Here is a 19688-nt window from a genome sequence, read left to right as displayed (position 1 = left end):
GCCCCCTGAGAATCATATATGTCTCAATAAGGTCGCCTCTCATTCTTCTAAACTCCAATGAGTACAGGTCCAATCTACTCAACCTCCTCATAAGAAAATGCCTCCATACCCAGGATCAACCTAGTGAACCTTCTCTGGACTGCCTCCAATGCCAGTGTATCTTTCCTTAGATAAGGGGAGCAAAACTGTTCACAGTATTGCAGGTGTGCCAAAAGTATTGTTCTTCACCTAAACCAAGTCTGCCCTCTCAGGTGATCAACTGATAGTCAAATCGTGTCCTTAGTATGTAGAGTAGTATGTCACGGACAGCTTTCGTAAAGAAATAACTTGGATCTATATAGTGGCTTTTGTGAGCTTACGATGTCCCAGAGTGTTTTGTAGTCACTGAAGCATATTCATTGTTGTATTGTAGGAATGCAACAGCCAATTTGCACTTGCTCTTTGTGATGTTAGTTGAGATTATTGGGCAGTACAGCAGGGAGGACTCCTGCTTTGAATGAGCTCTTTTACATTCTAAGAGAGAAAACCTGATTTAATATCTCATCCAAGACACTGCACTCCTTCAGTACTGCACTGTGGTGCTGCCCTAGATATCATGCGTAAGGCTGTGGACTGGGACTTGAATCCACAATCTCATAACTCAAAGGTGTGGGTGCTCCCACTGAGTCACAGCTGCAGAACTCATCACTGTATATCACATGAAGTTATTCATGCCAAATATCATCATTGAAATGTGAGAAATAACATTGAATTAAGCCTGTGTAAAGCTTACCCAAATGCTATTGCTAAAGAACAAGAAGGTCCTTTTAAAATACAAAACTTTCAAGAAAAGCTGATCTCAAAACTCAACTTTCTAACCCAGGATCATTTTTATTTCTATTTTTCTGTAAAAATGAGAAAACTCACATGTCAAATTTTTCATTCTTTTTTTCTCTCAATATGGTATCTTGGCTCAACTCAAGTCCTAGTGTACACAGAGTTGTCATCAGCACACTCTTGCTGCAGTGAGACCTGGACTGTGTATCAGCGAGACATAAGCGTGTTAGCAATGTCTCCACTGCAACCCTCTGGGTTCAACAGAGAACTGTTTAACAAATGCTACTGTCCTTCTGGAAGCCAGCTCCACAAACATATGGGCAAAACTTCCGCAAAATTAACTTCAATGGACTGGACACTGTTGCCGGAATTTTACTGGCACGCCCACCCCAGGTTCGTAAGATCGCACCCAAGGCCAACGGAGAATGCCATTCTGCGAGTCTCACCCGCCCCGATTCCAGGGCGGGCATGCTGGTAAAATCAGGGCCCGTGTCTAGATGGCTGAAAGCCATTTTCCCCGTCAGGTCCTGTTTTCTCAACTCTCAAATGACCAATATTCCAGAGGAGGGCAAATAAAATTCTTCAAAGATACTTTGAAGTTTTCCTTGAAACACAGCAGCATTGAAATTAGTGGCTAGAAGGAACTTGCGACCAATTGTTCAGAATGGTGACCACTAGCCCATCAAGCTGCGTGATGCTTCGAGTTCCGACACAAGTCCCTTCGTGTCCATGGGGCACAATGGCAGCAGAGAATGAAAGATAAGAAAAAAAATCCTGCACTCTGGATCCCACCACCTTGTGAGGATTCCTGCCCCAAGGTCAGTGGGTCAAGAATTGACCTGTTCAGTCACATGAAGACACATGACAGAACCTCATGACCCTGAGAATATGTCATCCTCAAATCGAGGGACAGCCGACGATTGACCTTTGGGGATAAGAAACTGGCCAAACAGTGAACTTTGTAAAGACAGACTTCGGACACCAGCTGATTTTTAAATATATTAACAATAACTACCCACCAAGTTATCTATCCACAGCACAAAGAAAGCAGCTATAAAGGTATCAACTATCAGGATATCACCTGATAAAGGCTTGCTTTGTTCCACAATGGATAAGGCTACACAATTTCGCAGGAGGTTCATCTGGAAAAATCAACCGCTTTCTCTGTAAGTATGTGCTTGATTGTCATCATTTTCTTTGCGGACATACATCTTTGATTTCCCTTGTTCCTGTTTGAACATCAAAGGGTACTAAGTGTCCATCTCTAGGATGATTTTGATGAGTCTATCTCCAGTTAAATCCAAATCATCGAAAGCAAGGCTCGAGACTCCATGGCAGAAGAGACTAGATTCTCATGTAAAGCCGTTGTTCGAGCAAGTTAGTGTAATCACATAGATTCTCATGTAAAGCCGTTGTGCTCATATATTGAAGACATTACTGGAAGTGTGTGCCTGCTGATTATTTTCTGAATCATAGAATCCCTACAGTGCAGAAGGAGGCCATTTGGCCCATCGAGTTTGCACCGACAACAATCTCACCTAGGCCCTATTCCCGTAACCCCACATATTTACCCCGCTAATCCCTCTAACCTACGCATCCCAGGTCACTAAGGGGCAATTTAGCATGGCCAATGCACCTAACCCGCACATCTTTTACTGTGGAAGGAAACCGGAGCACCCGGAAGAAACCCAAGCAGACATGGAGAGAACGTGCAAACTCCACACAGACAGTGACCCAAGCTGGGAATTGAACCTGGGTCCCTGGTGCTGTGAGGCAGCAGTGCTAACCACTCTGCCACCATGCCACCCTGAAGCTGAAAAGGAATATTATGTTCTGTAAACTACTGTAATTTTCCACATCAACCCTGACCTATAGCATCGATTGATAAAGTGTGCAGGGTAATGGGGACAGAAACATAGAACTTAGAAGCAGGAGTAGGCCATTCGGCCCTTCATGCCTGCTCTGCCATTCATTTTGATCATGTTTGATCATCGAATTCAATATCATGATCTCCCCTTCTCCCCATATCCCTTGATCCCGTTAGCCCCAAGAGCTATATCTAATTTCTTCTTGAAATTAGATGTTTTGGCTTCAACTACTTTCTGTGGTAGTGAATTCCACACATTCACCACCTTCTGGGTGAAAAAATTCCTCCTCACCTTACTTCTAAAATACCCCTTATCCTCAAACTGTTACCCCTAGTCCTGGACTCCCCCACCATTGGGAATATTCTTTCTGAATCTACCCTGTCTAACCCTGTTAGAATTTTAAAAGTTTCTATGAGATACCCTCTCGCTCTTCTTGGGTGGGCCTGAGTAAGATGTTCCTTTGGAGAGTCGGTGCAGGCTCTCCAAAAGGTAGATAAATTGGGTTGAGGTTAAGTTTAGTCATGATTTGAATTGAATGGGGTGGAGCAAGCTTGAGGGGCTGAATGGCCTACTCCTGTTCCTTTGCAATAAGCAGCCTTAGCCTACTCACTGAGAAGGATAAATCAGGCTGGGCTTGGATATTTGAGTTCATTCAGCAGTATAGTAGTAGTACTGGGCTCTTTGTGTTGCTTTCTGTCTCCTTCGAGCCAAGAAAGGACCACCTATGGAGGTCTCAGGGTACCAGAAAACACTGGTAACCTTTGTGCTAAGATAAATATATCAATAAGGATTTCTGCTTGACTTGAGGTAAACCAGCATTTTCCGATGATAAGGTGAAAAATCACTTGGGGGATAGGGGTTTTGACCTCAAATTTGGAGTCAGACCTTTCAGGAGTAAAGTTAGGAAAACCTTCTATTAGCAAAAGTAGAAGCTTGGAACCTTCTTCTTAAAATAGCATTGGTTCTGAGGCTAATATTAATTTTAAATCTGAGATTGATTGATTCCTATTAACCAAAGCTATAAAGAGATATTGGGTAAAGGCAGGAATCTGGAATTAGTTCATAGAATGGCTGAACAGGCATGAGAGGCTAAATGACATACTCCTATTCCTGTGTTCCTACTTCACATGGACTCACACTCTAAGTCAGGTGTTAGTGTGGTGGAAGGGGCGCAGAAAATTCCATCAGAGTGGAAATGCCACGTCCTAACCGTTACTTGGGTGTTTTTGTTTGCCCTTGTGGGCCAAAGTCATTCTCATCCTAAAAAGATGCCATTGACGCAGGTAGAAATGAGGATTTCCGATGTAAGGTGCTCCCACACTCTCAGGAACTGTTTTTTCCCCCAAGTGGGGCCTACCTAGAATTTGAACTATGACCCAATTCTAGACCCAAAGGTAATGAAAGATTTTGGCCACTTTTACTGGCTCCTCTTAAAAAGGGAACCACAGCGAGCTGGTCAGGAAGTTGAGCTTGCCAACCCCAGGACCTGGCTCTTGTTGGTGGAGTTCCAGGCAGCTTGGAGCAGGTGGAAACCCAAGACGTGCTGACACCTGGAATGTAATTGGATAAACTCCCCTGAAGCTGCAGTGTTGCATCTTCACACACTGACTCACATTCCAAATGCTTCAATGCTGATGTATCATCCAACTTTCTCAGTGTTGATCATACATCAATCGTTTTTACATTGGTTTATTCTCCAGCTGTTTGTACTGCTTCAATCTGATTGCACAGACTCGGAATTGACATTCCATCCTCCATAAAGTTCAGGTCATCCAAAACTCTGCTCTCCCATCAAGTTCTGCTGAACTCATTTTTAAATTCTTATCCTTGTTTTCAAATCCCTCCATGGCCAAACCCTCCCTGTCTCTGTAATCTCCTCCAGTCCTACAACCTTTCAACGGAAATCCAATTCTGGCCTTTTGAGCATCCTAACTTTTAATCACTCTAAAACTGGCAGCTGTGCTTTCAACTGCAAAGACCTAAATTGTGGAATTTGCATCTTAAACCTTTCCACCACTCCTTCCTCCTTTAAAACTCTCCTTAAAATCTGCCTCTTTGACTTGGCCTTTGGTCATTTACCCCAATATCTCCTTATACACCTGATGTTATATTTTGTTTGTTAATGCTCCCGTGTAACATCTTGTGATGTTTTACTATGTTAAAGCTGCTATATAAATACAAGTTGCTGTAGTTTGCATTCAGTCATACTCCAAATCTTTTGACACTGACATACAGAGTGGTTAAATTTGTGTTCTGATAAAAATACCCCATGGAGCATAAAACTCTTCTCTTTCTCAAACACATCTCAATAAAATGATGAAAGGTTTCATCAGCAATGCTATCAAGCGGCATTTATTCAGCAATAGCCTGGTCATAGATGCTGAGTTTGGGGTTCTGCAGGGGCTACTGATTACAGCCTTTGTTCAAACATGGACAAAAGAGCTGAACTTAAGAGGTGAGGTGAAAGTGACTGCCCTGGACATCAAGGCAGCATTAGGCCGAATATGGCATCAAGGAGCGTAACTTATACTTTCTTTTATAAAGCATGGATGAACGGAGTCAGAGAACTGCCAATCGGCTTTCAACAAAAAAAAAATTAAACATGAAAAGTTTGACTATAATACACTACTCCTATTCTGCCTCTAGCTTTCTAGTTCTATCTGCTCTGGTTCAGTTAAACTAAAAACATAAAACAGGTCTCTTCCCCTAAACATGGCCCTTGGTTGCTAAGCAACATCTCATACTTTCTCCAATTTACTTTACCCATTGTAAACTCTCTCACAGCACAATAGTCTGAACAGATACCAAAACCCCCCATTCAGGCAAACACCTTTATCTAACATGAATCTAACTGGAATTGTACCCTTTCTGACACAAAAACACTAAATTATACCCACTTGAATGTATACCTAATTTCTAATATTTAACAATACAAATATAGATCACTCTGTTTCCTGACTGTTGTTGGGTCAAAATCCTGGAACTCCCTTTGCTAATAACACAGTGAGTGTCCCCCCTAACATGGATTGCAACACTTCAAGAAAGCAGCTCACCACCATCATTCTCAAGGACAATTAAGGATGAGCAACCAGTGCTGGCCTAGCCAGTGACACCCACATTCCAGGAAAAATGTTTATCCAAGTATAACCCAAAGGATTTGAACTCCTGTAATTCTGGCCTTCCTGCATATCCTTGATTGTAAAATTTATTTATTAGTGTCACAAGTAGGCTTTCATTAACACTGCAATGAAGTTACTGTGAAAATCCCCTAGTCGCCACACTCTTAGTTGCCTAATTGGGTAACACTAAGGGAGTATTTAGCATGGCCAATGCACCCAACCAGTATATTTTTGGAGTGTGGGAGGAAACCGGAGCAAGCCCACGCAGACGTGGGAAGAACGTGCAGATTCCGCACAGATAGTGATCCTAGGATTTGGAATTGAACCTAGGTCCCTGGCGCTGTGAGGCAGCAGTGCTGACCACTGTGCCACCGTGCCGCCCTAATCATTTTAATCATGCCACCTTTGGCGGCCATACCTGAATCTCCCTAGGCACCAACCTGCGGAGTGCCCTCTCCTGAACTTCTCCATCGCTCCTTCTTTAAGGTGCTCCTTAAAAACTTACCCCTTTGGCCAATCTATTCACCTACCGTCTCCCCTGAGGGTGAATGATCATGTGAAGCACTTCGGAGTGTTTAACTATGTTAGAGGCACCAAATTAATACAAGTTATTATCTATTAAGAGTAGTTTTCAAATGTTTTGGAAACATTCCAGGAAGTGTACTCAGGACACACAAAAGCACCCATTCATCACCTGGAAACCTGCTGCGTTTTTGTTGAACAGGGCAATTCTTGTCGGGAAACATGTCAATATCTGCCAAATTCACTCGATTAATCAGGAACTGAATATCATCGACCTTTGAATATGGAAGGAGAAATGTTTATCTGTTTTGTCAGTGGGAATTCTTGTGTTTTAACACTTTAATCCTGATCTCTTTCCATCAAAAAAACACTCGATTGATTTGACATTTCCTAGTGAGCCAGCAACGTAAAAAGAAAGAAATTGCCTTTCAACTGAATTGAAAGGTAACGTTTCTTTGTCCTGAATATCCCAAGTCTTTGCTTTGCTGCCGATTCCAGTCTTTGTGGCACTCACTCACTCATTCTGTCAGTCACTCAGAGTCAGTCGCTCACTCAGAGTCACTCACTCAATCAGAGTCACTCACTCAGTCACTCACTCTGTCAGTCACTCACTCAGAGTCACTCAGTCAGTCACTCAGTCACACTCAATCAGAGTCACTCACTCTGTCTGTCAGTCACTCACTCAGAGACTCACTCACTCAGAGTCCCCTGTAGCGTTTGAAACAATGCCACCGACACACGGGGACTGATCAGCTCAATCTGAAGTTTGCCCCCTGCGGTCGCTTCCATGCAGCTGGACGGATTTACAGGAATTGAAAAAAAAACAATACATGGTACAATTTCCTCTAACGTCAGGTCCACACAGGAACAGTGAGCGGCTGCCTATCCTCCCTGTGCGTGTGTGTGTGTGTGTGTGTGTGCAGAAGCATTTGGTGAGTGGCTGGAGCTGGTTCGCACTGAGTCAAAGTGTTTCAGGTAAGAATTGTCTGAAATACTCAATGTGTCTTACCTGTGTCTGTGCTGAAACAGCAGCAACAATTTGACAATATATTGTTACCTGACAATACAGTGTTACTCTCTGTGCTTCATGATTTATCTCTGAGTGTCCTTTTTGTTGATGTGAAACTTTCGGCTTCCCTTTGTCGCTTTTCGGTTTAATTCTGCCGTGCTTTTCCTTTGACTCAGTTTGAATGGAGAGCTCTCATTTCTTCTTGTTCGCGAGAAGCTTCTTGTTGACCGTTTTCCCCCAGGTCTTGGCGCCAAATGGGGGGAAAGACAGAGAGAGAACTGAACATCGACTGAAATGTGAGATAAACTCTCTCTCCCCCCATTCCCCCTTCAGAATCAGAGTCAGACACTTCGATATTCAAGTTTTGTTTTAAAGTCTGGGAGGTTGAAGCCGCAGATTGTTCCGTGTTTTATCTTCGCTCGGGGTAGTGAATAATTCACCATTCCTGTGCAATCGCAATTTAGATCACCTTCCCCAAAATCCACCCCCCCCCCCCACCACACTCCCACAGACGCACCCCCCCCCCCCCCCAACCGCACACACACCCCCCCCCCCCCCAACCGCACACACACCCCCCCACACACACCCACCCCACCACACACACCCCCACACTCCCCCCCCCACACACACACCCCACCCACAGACCCTCCCCCCACACACCCCCCCACACACACCCCCACACACCCAACCCCCCCCCCACACACACAACCCCCCCTCCACACACACAACCCCCCCCTCCACACACACAACCCCCCCCTCCACACACACAACCCCCCCCTCCACACACACAACCCCCCCCTCCACACACACAACCCCCCCCCTCCACACACACAACCCCACACACACACCCCCCCACACACACACACCTCCACACACACACACCTCCACACACACACAGCCCCACACACACAGCCCCCCCACACACAACACCCCAAACACATACAACACCCCACACACACACAGCCCACCCCCCACTCACACAAACCCACCTCCCCCCCCTCCACCCACACCCCCCCACATCTCCCCACATGCACACACACCCCCACACCGCCCACCCCCCACACTCACCTACCCCCCTCGCCCCTACACCCCTCCCCACACACACACCTATCCCACACACACCCCTCCACATACACAACCCCACACACACACACATACACAACCCCTCCCCCCACACACACAACCCCCCCCCCCACACACACACACACACACACACATACAACTCCCCTGCCCCCCACACACACCACCACCACCTGCCCCCACATCCCCCCCCCCCCCCCCCACAAACCTCTCTCAAAGTCTTTATTTTGCCCCCTTCTTGGTATCGTGGCTACTTTTTATCACCGGCTTCCCTAATGATTAATTTATATTCCAGCCCTCAGTCCTGGAACTCTCTCCTCAGGGAGTGGAAGTTATTTTTCTCCTTCCCACCGCCCGAGTGAAAATTGCCTGGAAGCTCAAAGACAACAGTATTTACTGTGCAGAACATTCTGTTTAATTTCCGCTGCACTGACAACAAAATTGTTCCTCTTTGAGAAATCATCTTGCCAAGGTGCAGCTCCATGCTCAGTGGGAGGGAGGACACATGTGTGTGTGTGCGTGAGCCCCCTGACATTGTTTTCTTTTTAACCCCAGTTAGAAACTGAAAAAGATACAAATCCAACACCCTATCTGCTGGTATGAAGCAGAGAAATGTTGGGATGGAAGCTGCAAGTGCCCAGTCCCCCAGCTGGAGTTCTCTAATCTCCCTTTTCTGTGCCGATGTGACCAGAAAAAAATCCTTCTTTTTTGGCAGTCCCTGAGGGTTGAGGATGACTTGCTTCCACTCCGGGTGTTGGATTCTGCGGTGGAGCCGCAGATTCTGCCACAGGTGCGGTGGGTGGGACGCTCTGGATTCTGCGCTCTCTTTCTGCCCTTTACGCTTGGCCTCTGCGTGCTCTACCCGCTGACGCTTGAGGTGATTGGTGCCTTTGCAGATGCTTCTTCTCCAGTTTGTGTATTCTAAGGCAAGTGATTCCCACGTGTCGACTGGGATGTTTTTCTCCTTATCTACTTTATTTAGAGGGGCTTTCAGAGTGTCCTTGTAGTGTTCCCTCTGCCCTCCTAGTGATCACTTGCCAATGCGGAGCTCGAAGTAGAGCATTTGGTTCAGGAGTCTTGTGTCAGGCATGCGAACAATGTGGCCCGCCCATCGCGGCTGGTTGAGCATGACTCGTGCCTTGATGTTGGGGATATCGGCCTGGGAGAGGACACTCATGATGGTATGCCTGTCCTTTGAGTGGATTTGCAGAATTTTGCAGAGACAATATTGGTGATACCTCTCCAGGGATTTGAGGTGTCTGCTGAACATTGTCCATGTTTCTGATGCATACAGGAGGGTAGGGCCATGGCTGCTCTGTAGACCATGAGCTTGGTGCTGGATTTGAGGTCTCGGGCTTCGAACACTCTGTTCCTCGGGTGTCTGAAGACTGCACTGGCACATTGGAGTCAATGTTGGATTTCATTGTCGATGTCTGCTCGAGTCAAGAGGAGGCTCCCGAGGTATGGGAAATGATCCACGTTGTCCAGGGGCTCACCGTGGATCTCGATGGTCAGTGGGGGTTGGCGGGGGGTGCAGTTTTATGTGGCAGGAGCGGGCTGGTAGAGAATCTTTGTTTTCCAGATGTTTAGTCTGAGGCCCATTCTCTCATATGTCTTGGTGAATGCGTTCACGATGGTTTGCAGCTCGGTCTCTGAGTGTGCACGCACAGGCATTCTCTGCGTACTGCAGATTGATGACAGAATTTAGGGCAGTCTTGGTTCTGGCCTCGAGACGTCGGAGGTTGAACAGCTTCCTGCTTGTCTGCGAGGTTACCTCCACTCCAGCAGGGAGTTTCAGGGTGATGGGGTGGAGTGTTGCTGCGTGGAAGATGGAGAAGATAGTTGGTGCGATGATATAGCGGGGCGAGAGAAGCAGCAGCAGGAGCGAGAGAGGCAGCACAAGCAGGAGCGAGAGGGGCAGCATGCTGGATAAACTCAGCAGGTCTGGCAGCATCTGCGGAGAGAGAAACAGAGTTAACATTTCAGAGCTGAATGATTCTTCTACAGAACTGCATACTGAACACTGGAATCAATGTTCAAAAGCCAGATTCAAGTGATCACACACTAATGCATCTATAGAATAGAACCATAAAAACCCAGTGCAGAAAGAGACCATAGGGCCCATCAATTTTGTACCAACTCTCCAATACACCTTTTCACCTAGGCCCTCCCTCTGTCCTGTCCCATAACCTCTTGCATTTATCATGGCCAATCCAGCTAGCCTGCACTTCTTTGGACTGTGCGAGGAAACTGGAGCACTGGGAGGAAACCCATGCAGACACGAGAAGAATTGTGCAAACTCCACACATTCACGCAAGGACAGAATTGAACTCGGGTCCCTGGCACTGTGAAACAGCTGTGCTAACCACTGTGTCACCCTTTAATCTAGTGAGTGCTAATGGACAGTTAAGCAACTAATGAGGTGAGGGGGAGGTGCCAAGAACGTCAACGATGGCAAAGCTCAGCATCCGAATGCAAGTAGCAGCAAGTCTATAGGGTTTGCAACCCTGAAGCGTGAGATGGAGGATTCTTCTCAGCTCCTTGTAGAAGCCCACATCGTCATTGATGTCAGTCTTCAGGCAGTTTGAGTTACTGCATATGATGTTGAGAAACTAAGTGCACTGGTCACAGCGAAGGATATAGATCCTGACAACATTTTGGCTGCAGGGATGAAGACCTGAGCTCGAGAATTAGCTATGCCTCTATTGAAGCTGCTTTAGTACAGTGGTATTACCTCTGACAATGTACAAAATTGGCCAGGTATGTCCAGTGCAGGAAAAGCAAGACCTGTCTACCCCCAAACATTAGCAAAGCAGAAGGAATAGTGAACAGTATGATCAAGCTCACTAATACCATACACACTAATTCTCAGATTGAGGATCATTCCGCTTCAGACCTTATTACAGTCTTCATCCAAGCATGGACAAAAGAGCTGAATTGCAGATATCAGGTGAGGGTGACTACAGCATCTGACTTGAGTAAGGCGCTGAAGAGTCCAGTAGCACAGTGGTTAGCACTGCTGCTTCACAGTTCCAGGGACTCAGGTTCGATTCCCGGCTTGGATCACTGTCTGTGTGGAGTTTGCACATTCTCCCTGTGTTTGCGTGGGTTTCCTTCGGGTGCTCTAGTTTCCTCCCACAGTCCAAAGATGTGCGGGTTAAGCTGATTGGCCATGCTAAATTGCCCCTTAGTGTCCCAAGATGCGTAGCTTAGAAGTATTAGCAGGTAAATATGTAGGGATATGGGGATAGGGCCTGGGTGGGATTGTGGTCGGTGCAGACTCGATGGGCTGGATGGCCTCTTTATGCACTGTAGGGTTTCTATGATTCTATGAGTATGGAAGTCAGTTGAAATCATGGGGAAAATACTCAAGTGATTTGGAGCTAAACCTAATGCACAAGAAGCTGGTTGTAGTTTGGGAGGCCGATCATTTCAAGTCCAGGACACCATTTCAGGAGTACATCAGGACAGAATCCTAGGTTCAACTTTCTCCAACTGTCTCACCAAAGATCTTCCCTCCACCTTGGTGTCAGAAGTAGGGCTGTTTTGTACAGTGTTCAGCTCAATTTGCAATTCATTGCTACAGCAAGACCTGGACAATATCCAGCCTTGAGCTGGTAAGTGGCAAGTATTATTTGTGCCATAAGCCCATTTCCTACAAGACATAATGTAACTACCTGTCAGTGGTATTACCATTATTGAATCCCCAACATAAACATGCGAGAGGCCATCATTAACTAGAAACCCTCTGGATCATCCACAAAATTGCCATGGCTACTAAAGTACGTTACAGTCTGGGTGTATTGTGTTGAATGGCTTACCACCTGCTTCTCCCACCTACAAGGTATAATTCAGGAGTGTCATGGAGTATGGATGTGGGCATCACTGGCAAGGCCAGCATTTGTTGCTCACCCTAATTGCCCTTGAACTTAGTGGCTTGATAGATCATTTCAGAGGGCAATTCAGTGAACCACCTTGCTGTGGGTCTGGAGTCACATGTCGGCCAGACCGTGTAGGGATATAGCAGATTTCTTCCACTAAAGGGCATTAGTGAACCAGATGATAATTTCATGGTCACCATTACTGATAACTATTGTTTCTTAAGAAGGAATTCTTCAAAAATGCAGATAACGAAGATAACAGAGCTTACTCCAACTTATAAATCAAAGAAAGGGTTTAATAAAGAAACATCATTACTCCAAACTTGGGGCCTCGCCCTAGGCCCCAAGCTCCCTACAATTCTACATAGTTTCTTATTTATAGTAAATCAGCTGGTCAGCTGACTATTACATCACTCTGTAATTAGTTCCATGATTTACTGGGTCAGCTGACCTCTTGTTCCCATTGGTCACATTACTTCCAATACAAATTTGTCACCGGTTTCATTTTAACAACTATTTTTCACTTCCTGATTATTAATTGAATTTAAATTCTACCATTGTCATGCTGGGATTTGAATCCCAAGTCCCCTGGATTACTAAATTACCACTACCACCTCCCCTGCATTGGTGTAGCTGCAACAACACTCCAATACATAGAATTTACAGTATGAAAACAGACCATTCAGCCCAATAGATTGAGGCAGTCTGTTTGATCGTCAACCCATCCACCACCTTAAATATTCACTCATTTCACCACTGGGGATTTGTTGTTGTGGTGTGCACTATCCACATGATGCGACTTATCACGACTTCTTTGATGGAACCTACTCAAACATGTGAGCACCACCATCGAGAAGGGCATGTCAGCAAGTGCATGGGAACACATCCCCACTTGGGTGGCACGGTGACACAGTGGTTAGCACTGCTGTCTCACAGCGCCAGGGACCCGGGTTCGATTCCCGGCTTGGGTCACTGTCTGTGTGGAGTCTTCACGTTCTACCCGTGTCTGCGTGGTTTTCCTCCGGGTGCTCCGGTTTCCTCCCACACTCCAAAGATGTGCGGGTTAGGTGGATTGGCCATGATAAATTGCCTCTGAGTGTGAGGGTAAATATGTGGGGCTGCGGGGATAGGACCAGGGTGGGATTGTTGTCAGTGTAGATTCGATGGGCCGAACTGCCTCCTTCTGCACTGTAGGGATCTATGATTGGGCATATATTACCACTCCTTTATGATCGCTGGGTCAAAATCTTGGAAGAATCCTGGAAGTCCAAAGGTGTGCGGGTTAGGTTGATTGGCTATGCTAAAAATTGCCCTTAGTGTCCTGAGATGCGTAGGTTAGAGGGATTAGTGGGTAAATATGTAGGGATATGGGGGTAGGGCCTGGGTGGGATTGTGGTTGGTGCAGACTCGATGGGCCGAATGGCCTCTTTCTGTACTGTAGGGTTTCTATGATTCTAAGAACAGCTTTAATACATAAACTATCACTGTTCAAGAAGGGGGTGTTATCACCACCTTCAGCGCAACTGGCAATGGTTGCTACTCCTTATAAACATACTCCCACTTGATTTTGTCTGTTTGCACTGTTTGAGAGCACATTTCCACTCCATCTGACAAAGGAGCAGTGCTCCGAAAGTTTATGGTATTTGCTACCAAATAAACCTGTTGGACTTTAACCTGGTGTTGTGAGACTTCTTACCGTGTTCACCCCAGTCCAACGCCAGCATCTCCACATCATGACTCCTTATAAAGACAGCTTCTAGGTCAGAACACTGGAGTTTTGGTTTTAAATATTAGAACAGGTGACTAGACTTTCTTAATCTTGCTGCCAAATTAACTGGTTTTACTTTAGAGCTGATGAGAAGTGATGAAGCAGGACATGTCTTGCCACATTTCTCATTAGTTGATCTTACTGACTTCATTCCCAGTGGATATGGGAGCATTTTTTTGATTTAATTTTAGAAATACATTCCATCTTTGGACCATCCCATCTAAAGATGGTTTGAGTATTCTGGTACTTTATAAGATATTATTTCAGAGATTTTGATAGCATAGTTTGATATAATATAAAGAGTTAGTTTAGCTAGTTACACTCATGTAATTTTAAAAAGGAAATGTTAAAACAGTTGTATCATCAGTTTTATTAGGCTTTTGTTCATTATATTTAGCACATTTCTGCTCTGTTATACTTTTAGCTATTAAATCAGGAAACTATCTATCTTATAAACAAATGCCGTTCTGCAGCTACTGACTGCTCAATCACACCCAAATGTCCACTTGGATGCCGTTATCACCATTAAACCATCTCTCTCTCTCTCTCTTTCACACTCTTTCTCTCTCTCCATCTCTCTCTCTCTTACACACAAATGCCTTAGTCATTGACCCATTATGGCCCTCATCTCTTTTTCCGTAGGTCCATGTGACATAGACTTGAATTTTTATGGCAGACACTTGAATTGGTTGCTCATTGCCAAATGTTCCATAATCTTGGTGAATTATCCCTTCTCATACTACTTGACCAGTCGGTAGTCATAGTTGACTACCAACTTCAGTGCCTCTCCTCCATTGTTCCGGGTGGGACTAGCCTTGCCTGGTTCCATTCTTGTTTATCTGGTTCCAACCAGTGATTATCTGCAATAGTTTATCTTCCTGCTTCCTGCACCATTACCTCTGGAGTCCCCCAGGGAGTTATGTCCCCCTCCTTTATTCGTGATGTGAAAATCACCAAATAACACGTGCACCATGTACAGAAATATACATAAAATGGTGAAGTCCATGATGCATCAATCACCCCTCATACCAATGGCTTCAAATTAAATTGGTGACTCTCTAACTTCAGAGCTTTTCTACACGGCGAATTCAGCCAAGTTACTATTTTTGAAAATACAGTCAAATAAATCATTCAAATTTCAGAAGAACCTGTTCACCGGTTCAAACCTTTCTTGTTTTTAAGCCCCTAGCTGGCAACACCCAACACTTGGATTAACTCTTCCGGCGGTACTTCATACAATTAGGATAAATCTTCTCTGGCGTTGCTGCAATGACTCAAGAAAACACGGTGACATTTCTGTGTATTTTCTCATACAAACAAAGTGAGATAAGGCATGTGATAACTTGTACGCTTTTCTGTTCGAGAAATCCTGTAAGGATATAATTATAATGGTGTAACTGGGGACTTTTGCGACTCAAAACAGCTGACTTTCTATCCTCTCTCTCTCCCTTCTGTCTCTTTTTGATGTCGTTGCTAGGGAACCAGTGTTTTTTTAAAAAACTGTTTTTGTTTGAAGAGCCCCTATAAATATTGAGATGTTGGTCAGGAGGGAAGTGTGATGGGGAAGGCAGGCTGGTGTTGTAACTCAAAGCGCTAAAAAATAGTGACACGCACCCAAACAAACAGTATCATCTTTGCAAGACATTTTTGTTGGTATAGAGCTGCAGAAATAATATGTAATTAACAAATAACCAGCCCCGATGAATCAAAATTTCACATGTCTGCTGACCTTGTTAATATCCTAGCCTAGATTTCAAATTGTTGTTAATGTAATGTTGATTGGAAAATCTGAGCTTCTGGCATGAAATGTGATGACTTTTCTGACCAAATATTACTTTCAAGAGATAGCTTCTAAATTGGCAATTTTGGTGAACCATTTCTAATTGAATATATCTTTGTTTTTAAAGGTAACAACAGTAGTAATTTCCCGAATTGTCTGGATAGAATAAGCCACAGATTGTTGGGGCTCTTTTTCTAAAACTGTGTTTTATACAAAAATATTAGTACACTGAGAATTTTCTTGAATGCATCTTTTCCTATGTTCAAGTTGACTCAATGTATGAATACCTTGGATTTATGGTTCTCCCTTTTTGATATTCTCCTCATTTCAGGAATGCCTGACTCTTACAATGCTTCTTTGACAAAAACCTGTTTTTACTATATTCAGTTGCTTACTTACAAGAGAGCTGTGATAATTAAAAATCATTTAAAAATAAAAAGGGACCAAAGCCAGGCTGAAAAATTGCAGCCCTTCCAGTGCTCCCTATTCCCTTCTCCAGGAGTGTAATGGAAGGATTAATACCCAGATTATTATTTTGTAGTTATAGATTGTAATCCTCCCAAAAGATCTTATTGTTTTCATCATGTTCAATTTGTTCTGTTTCATTTTTTTTGAATAAACTGATTTCCAGCAAGTGTGTGTTTTCTCAAATTTGTGTTCACTTAGCAATTAACTTGTTTCAATGTATGCTCCCAAAGTTGCCCTTTAAGCTTTAATGTTTTGGAAACTACCTCAAAAGAAGATCGGTCTCTTAGTTTGAAATGTGTGCTATGATCTTGACAATGACTTTGTGCAACATTTGGCTGTTTATGCTTCATATAAAGTTAATTTTTTATGCTGTTAACCCAACGTTTTGGGCCATTTTGTGCTCATTAAGATACTGGAGTTCATCCATGATAACATTGAGCACTCTCAAAGTTAAGATGTAGGACAGCTGGATACAGAATATAAACTCTATGTTGCACCACCAATGTGCTTCAGTCTAAACTCGGGCGATTACATAAGTATGACATTTTATTTTCAATTTCTTGCACCAGCCAACCTTTTGATCCCTCTCCGAGTCAGGTTTGTTAATCAGTGATGAATTAGGGGTGCTCTTCTTCTTCTGCCCGTGCCTATTAGGAACTGACTGAGACTTTGAGGACTCATTTGCATAACCATTTACGCGTCAGCAGACTGAGATTTTAATACCATCAGTCCATTGGGTGTGACCCTTGGGCACAAGAGTTGAAAGGTGAATGTTTACACGGCCCACATTCCTGCATTGTGCCGTGGCTTAATATCTCCATTGAATAAAAAATCTTCAGATTGTGATTTAGTGTTGGTACTTTTGTGTTTGCATGACATAATTTCAAGGCCTATTTGACAAAATAACTATCAGATAAAGTCACTAAAGTAATTTTGTTAATAAATCAGCACATTTTGTACTGCAGCTTTAAAGCATCGCAACAGAGCAAAAGAACTTGCTGTCGGTCTGTTGAAGCAGCTTTAAATAAACACAGCCAATCGTTCCATTATTATGAATTTCATTCTGTTTGATTAATTTTCCTTATTCCAGTTAGTAACCAATATTGGCCATTTTCTTTCTTTCATTCTTGGCAAGGTTAGTATTTATTATCCGTCCCTAATTGCCACTTGAGATCATTTACGGGATGTGGGAATCGCTGGCTAGGTCAGCATTTATTGCCCATTCCTAACTGCCCTCCATATCAGAGGGCATTTGAGGGTCAACCATATTTCTGTGGGTCTGGAGTCAATGCAGGCCAGACCAGGTAAGGACGGCAGATTTCCTTCCCTAAAGGACATTAATGGACCAGATGAGGTTTTACAATAACCCACAATGGTTTCATGGTTATCATTCAACTTTTGATTCAATATTTTTATTGAATTCAGATTTCACCAGTTGCTCAGGTCTCTAGAGAATTATCCTGGGCCTCTGGATTACTAGTCCAATGACAATACCATTATGCCACCGCCTCCCCAGAGTGGTGAGCTGCCTTGTTGAATTGCTGCAATTCATGTTATGTAAGTATATCTACAGTGTTTTGTTTTTTTGAGCGGCTTAGTACAACTTTGTAGCTTAGGCCATTTCAGACGGCAGTTAGAGTCAGCCACATTGCTGTGGATCTGAAGGCTCACGTAGGCCAGACTGGGTGGATTGGCAGATTTCCTCCCAGAAGGACTTTAGATTAGTGTATTTGTGCATTCCCGATCCCTCCAGGACTTGCTGTAATAGAAGCATGTAGTCATATATTATATGATTATTCATTATCGTCATGGCTAATCATCCAAATCAATAGCCTATTCCTGCCTTCCCTCCATTTCCTTTGATTCCTTTCGCCCCAAGAGCTATATCTAATTCTTGAAAGCATAAAATGTTTTGGCCTCAACTGTTTGCTGTGGTTGCGAATTCCATAGGCTTACCACTCTCTGGGTGAAGAAACTTCTCCTCATTGCAGTCATAAAAGGTTACCCCAGATCCTCAGACTTTGACCCCTGGTTCTGGACTGCCCACCATCAGGAACATCCTTCCTGCATCTATCCTGTCTAGTCCTGTTAGAATTTTATAGGTTTCTATGAGATTTCCTCCTCATTCTTCTGAACACCAGCGAATATAATCCTAATCAACTCAATCTCTCCTTATACATCGGTCCTGCTACCCTAGGAATCAGTCTGGTAAACCTGTTTTTGCTACCAAAGTGGATAACCTCACATTTATCCACATTATACAGTACCTAGAACATAAGAACATAAGAAATAGGAGCAGGAGTAGGCCATCTAGCCCCTCGAGCCTGCCCCGCCATTCAATAAGATCATGGCTGATCTGAAGTGGATCAGTTCCACTTACCCGCCTGATCCCTGCCATGCATTTGCCCACTTAATTAATTTGTCCAAATCATACTAATGCATCTCTGCATTCTCCTCACAGCTATGTAAAACGTTGTTCATCTAACTCATGTCAGTGGTCCTTGCTGTGCAGCATTGCCTACATAAAAGTGACTGCCTTCAAAAATAATTCATTTACTGTGATGGGCATATGCGCACAGAAAATATTAAGTGTTATTCGTTAGATTCCCAAGATACCACCTTCCAATCCAAAACAGATATATTTTTCAGTAAAATTAGAAAGTGAACATTGTCAGTCAGGTACTTGTGATGTGCTTGATGAGTGTTCTCGGCCTGATTGCTGTGAGGGATATCGGTTTCCATCAATTTTTAAGGTGAAGGGCTAGATAATGAATACTGTTGGCATCTAGACCCTCCAAAAGATTGAATTAATTAACATAGATGCCTACGTGATTGCTTTTACAACTGAAGGGCGTTTGGCCAATTTGGGCAGCGTTAAGAGTGGTCGGATAGGGTAGAAGATGCTTTCCCTGAAGGAAATTGGTGAACCAGTTTTTGCAACAAAATGCCAGATTTCATTTTTTTTTGTCTGGTGTTTAACTCCACAGGGTGAATTTCACAACTTGGTGGGATTTTGAACTCTGCACACGAGATTGTCCATGTGGGATCATGCAACATTCAGCACATTCTAATCAGACGTGCTGTTGCAGATTAGCAATGCTACAGAAGACAAAGTTAAACACAAAATGCCTTAGAGTATTGTATATAGTTTCTAGTGGAATCAAGGCACTGATTTTACCTATGCTTGGACACTTTGCCTTGCTGAAGCTGGAGGGTGTTTAGAGGAATGGAAGCAATAATTAGTGAAGCAATGTCAAACTAACAGACTTCAATTATTACTTTACTGGTCACTCAATTGCAATTGTAAGAGGAACACATAAATGTTAGACAATGCTATGCCCGGTGGAGCTTTGAAATATAGTTTTAAAAAAAGAAAC

The 19688-nt window shown here is 43.9% G+C and overlaps 1 protein-coding gene across 2 annotated transcripts in view; it reads left to right on the top strand.

The window, feature by feature from the left end:
* The first annotated feature begins 7003 nt into the window (after positions 1-7003).
* The window catches only part of carhsp1 (calcium regulated heat stable protein 1), a 96474-nt gene continuing 83789 nt past the window's right edge, over positions 7004-19688 (top strand). The window contains exons 1-2 of one of the 2 annotated variants that reach the window (XM_078240402.1): positions 7004-7300; positions 15253-15350. The gene's annotated coding sequence lies outside the window, so the exon portion shown is untranslated. The remainder of the gene's footprint in view (positions 7301-15252; positions 15351-19688) is intronic. The other variant, XM_078240401.1, reaches the window with a different exon arrangement.

Source organism: Mustelus asterias, chromosome 23 (assembly GCF_964213995.1).
Source record: "Mustelus asterias chromosome 23, sMusAst1.hap1.1, whole genome shotgun sequence".
Classification (NCBI taxonomy): Eukaryota; Metazoa; Chordata; class Chondrichthyes; order Carcharhiniformes; family Triakidae; genus Mustelus; species Mustelus asterias.
The sequence above is the reverse complement of the archived record's forward strand: the minus strand, read 5'-3'. Positions and strand labels throughout refer to the sequence as shown.